The sequence below is a fragment of the Talpa europaea genome, assembly GCF_964194135.1.
Source record: "Talpa europaea genome assembly, chromosome: 3".
Taxonomy (NCBI): domain Eukaryota; kingdom Metazoa; phylum Chordata; class Mammalia; order Eulipotyphla; family Talpidae; genus Talpa; species Talpa europaea.
This window is the reverse complement of record NC_140069.1, coordinates 143,581,297-143,585,162: the sequence shown is the minus strand read 5'-3', so window position 1 is coordinate 143,585,162 and position 3,866 is coordinate 143,581,297. Positions and strand designations below refer to the sequence as shown.

The window sequence follows — 3,866 nt, the reverse complement described above, 5'->3', positions numbered from 1 at the left end:
AGTGCTGCTATAAACATAGGGGTGCAGGTGTTCTTTGGAATTGATGTTTCTGTGTCCTTTGGGTAAATACCTAGGAGTGGAATTGCTGGATCCTATGGAAGCTCTATGTTTAGTAGGTCCAGAAATCTCCACACAGCTCTCCATAGTGGTTGGACCAGTTTGCACTCCCACCAACAGTGCCGGAGAGTTCCTTTTTCTCCACATCCTCGCCAACATTAGTTGTTGCTAGTTTTTTTAATATGTGCCATTCTCACTGGTGTGAGATCATATTCTTTTTGATAGAACTTCTATCACCCTATAAATGCTGTCAAATAACCCTTTGCACTTAATGAAGAACGTCTCCCCCTGTTGGTAATGCACTTTCATTTATCTCTGACCCAGAATTCATCCAGAGATTTGCGGTTATCTGAGGTTATCCTGTATCATTAATTTGAACACCAGTTTCTAACTCAGGGCTGAGCATTGCTTTTGATGATTAATTGCTTAATTACCTTTTCACATAATACAGATCCCTGTTGTTTTTATGATTCTGAGACCTGTCACTGCTTTGCAGAGTATTTTACCTTTTCGATATTTCTGGTGTGTTTTAGCTTGTTTATTTATTAGTGTTTATTCTCCCATGAACCAGAATACCATTATTTTTATTTCCAAACATGTTATCTCTGTTCTCTAAATCCATATTTTGAGTAGCATTTTCTGGTCTCATAGTTAATTCCTTTATATGCTGAGTTCTGCAGAATGTCCATATTTCTATTGCATCTCAATTGCCTGGCTGTGTATACTGCCACCTGTTATAATTTCCCTGTGGTTTTCCCACAGACAATTCAATTCCCTCTTTTCCAAGCGGGAATGTCTGGTGGTAACAAGATCACACATTATTTGAAGTATGACCTTTGTGAGGAACCAAGGACATGGATGACCATTGAAAATTTGGACTAACCATTCACCTGCCTGCTGATAACATCAGCTGTTACTTCAGATCAGCCTGACCAACACACTTCAAGGAATTTTCATACTTATGCTGGTGAAACCAGACACTCAAGTTGTTCAAAAACTCCATTCTGTCCAATTTCTTCAGTTGGATTTAATTCTGAACAGTTGATTGTCTTCCTTGTTTTCATGAATTCCCCTCCAGGTGTGAACAATCTTTGCAAAACTTGTTCTCTTTGTTCAGAATGTCCTACCAACAATCAAGGTGAAGTTCAAATGGAATCTCCTCTAAGCTTTCTGGGATCCAGACAGAACTGGCACGTTCTCCGCGGAGTTCCCAAATTACATCTAAGTGCAGGATCCTATCATGCTGCTATCTTCTGATATGCTGTACATGGTACATGACACTGTAGTTTATTACATTCCATTTCATTGTATAGAAAATTAGGGTGTGTGAGGGCTCTCTAGTGAACATCAGCCAAGAACCAGCCAAGGAGCAAGTGTAAGGGCCTGGGGCAAAGAAGGCAAGGAAGCTGACACAGGAGGGTAGAATAGGGCTTTTCCTCTGAGGCTGGCTATGCTGGAGGACGTCTCGGGCCACGAGAGTCTCCTGAATCGGGTTGCAGACACCATCTCGGCATTAACTTTGCGGTGTTCCTCACTTAAGGGATGTGGGGGGGTGGAGAGAGTCGGGGCTCTCCAGAATGTGGACCTTCAGGGCCACCTGCATCCTGTAGCCTCAGCCCCACCTGGTGGCACTTCCCCCACCCTGGCCCTTTTTGTGCAGGGAGGATGTGTCTGTGCCCTGCTGTGGCTCAACTGCTGGCACAGAGGTACACAGATGTCTGATCGGTCTTGGCGGACGTCACATTTAGGGGGAATCGTTCCTCCTCCTTCCTGGACACATTGTACCCATCAGGGAAATCGCCTTTCTGAGTATCCTTGACACCGATGGAGTAGTGGAGCAGCTGCAGCCCCAGCGCTGGGTCCTGTCGATACCAGAACATGCTATTATGGCCCATGACCTGCGAGCATTCCAACAAGGCGTGGTCTCCCTCTTTTTTGACCAGGTATCTTGGGCTCTGGGTGACGCCTGCATCGGTGAGGACTGTGAGAAAAGGGCAGAGGAGGTGAAAGACCGTCTCCAGGAAGCCTGAGGAGGGAAATCACGTACCCAGGATCTGGGGCGGTAGCTCAGGGGTTCAGCTGCCATCGGACTCACCTGCTCCCAGGAAAGAAAAGGCCATAGTGCAGAGGAGCCTGAGAACCATGGCCGGTTCAAGACCAGAGTGGGTCTCCCCCAGCGAGGCCCTGGCGGCTGGCTGTGAGGTCACTGTCCCCACCCACCTTGGGAGCCTGGCCTCCCTCCAGCTGCTGGGGAGTGTAGAGCACAGGCTGAGCACCCTTGCTTTTCAGTGTGTGGGTGTTCATGTATGTGCATACATGCCTGTGTGTGTGTGCATGTGTGAGAGTACTCCATGTGTGTGCATGTGTGAGTTAACATCGCGGACATAACATCTGTCTTTAGAAGGACCTGGTAGCGAGGCAGGCCTGAGCTTTGCTGCCCCCCACCCCAGTCCTCAGAATACTGTTCTCAAGTGACGCTCAGCTCTGATTAGGAAAACATTATGTGTGCTGTTTGTCTGTCTGTCTGTCTCTCTCTTATTTACGTGATAGTTATAAATATACACATAACTGTATACAGATAGAATATATGTATTTCCTTCATGGAAATTCTAGCTTTCCATAACAATTTTTAAATAACTGTTATAAGTGAATTGGCTGAGGGCAGGCTCTAGAGGGAGGCCACCTGGGGTTGAATCTTGGTGCTCACCTCTTGGCTGGGACTGCAGGCATGGCTGGCTCCAGGTGTGAGAACGGGGTGCACTACAGGCCGGGGGGCGGTGGGGAGGAGGAAGTGGCGGGAGGTGGAGCTCTATCTGGGCTAAGTTAGGAGAAAAAGACATCTCTGTGCTTGAACTGAGTTAAGGAAGGTAAAGAGAGCACAAGGGCTGTGCAGAGGGTGGGCTGAGCATGTTGTGTGCCAGAGACTAGGGAGACTAGGGAGGAGGGGTGAGGCCTGAGCAGGGGTGGGGCTAGGATGGAGGGGTGAGGCTAGGGAGCAGGGCTGAGGCTAGGGAGGAGGGGAGAGGCAAGGGAGGAGGCCTGGGGCTAGTTTGAGGGGTGAGGCTAGGGAAGGAGGGGTGGGGCTAAGGAGCAAGGGTGGGGCTATGGAGCAGGGGTGGGTCTAGGGAAAGAGGGGTGGGACTAGAAAGGAGGGGTGGGGCTATACAGCTGGGGTGGCACTAGGGAGGAGGGGTGGGGCTAGGGAGCAGGGGTGAGGCTAGGGAACAGGGGTGGGGCTTGGGAGCAGGGATGGGGCTAAGGAGGAGTCCTCTGAGACTGGGAGGCAGTGACAGTCACTTCCCTTCTGTGTCCTCCAGGGCAGTGTGATGCAGCTGTAGACTGAGACGAGACAGCACTCTCAGGCCAGGAGAAGGGAAGCGTAGACAGCCCCTCACTAATAAGACCCTCAAAGATGGAAATTGGGGTAGAAAGACAGTCAGCTGGTAGAGTGAATGAATTTCGGAGATTTGGGTAAATCAGTAAAAAATTTTTGAGGGAGACACTAGAGAAATGATGAAGGTTCTTTCTAAAACAAAAAGATAGTTCAGCCACATACACTGACAAGGATGCGTGATGCTGAAGTAATAATGGCTGCGAAGCTGGAAGCTATGTAAGAGGAGGAAAAGAAAGCATCAGTAGACTATCCTCCCCTGGGCCTCATCTGCAGAGCACAGCGACTTTTCATCCCGCGTGGACTAGTTATTCAGAAAGATCCCAAAAGTTCCCGTGGAGAACGTGGGCCTGGACCAGGTGGCTCATGGGCACGGGGAAGGTATCCTTGACCGAGGCTTCCCTGACCCCGCCTGCCG

The 3,866-nt window shown here is 49.3% G+C and overlaps 1 gene segment (V, D, J or C); it reads right to left on the bottom strand.

Moving 5' to 3' along the window:
• Positions 1 to 1,745: 1,745 nt before the first annotated feature.
• LOC311168970 (T cell receptor beta variable 28-like) lies at positions 1,746 to 2,201 on the bottom strand. The segment is given in 2 exons: positions 2,153 to 2,201; positions 1,746 to 2,038 (listed from the first exon to the last, which is right to left on the bottom strand).
• Positions 2,202 to 3,866: the final 1,665 nt, after the last annotated feature.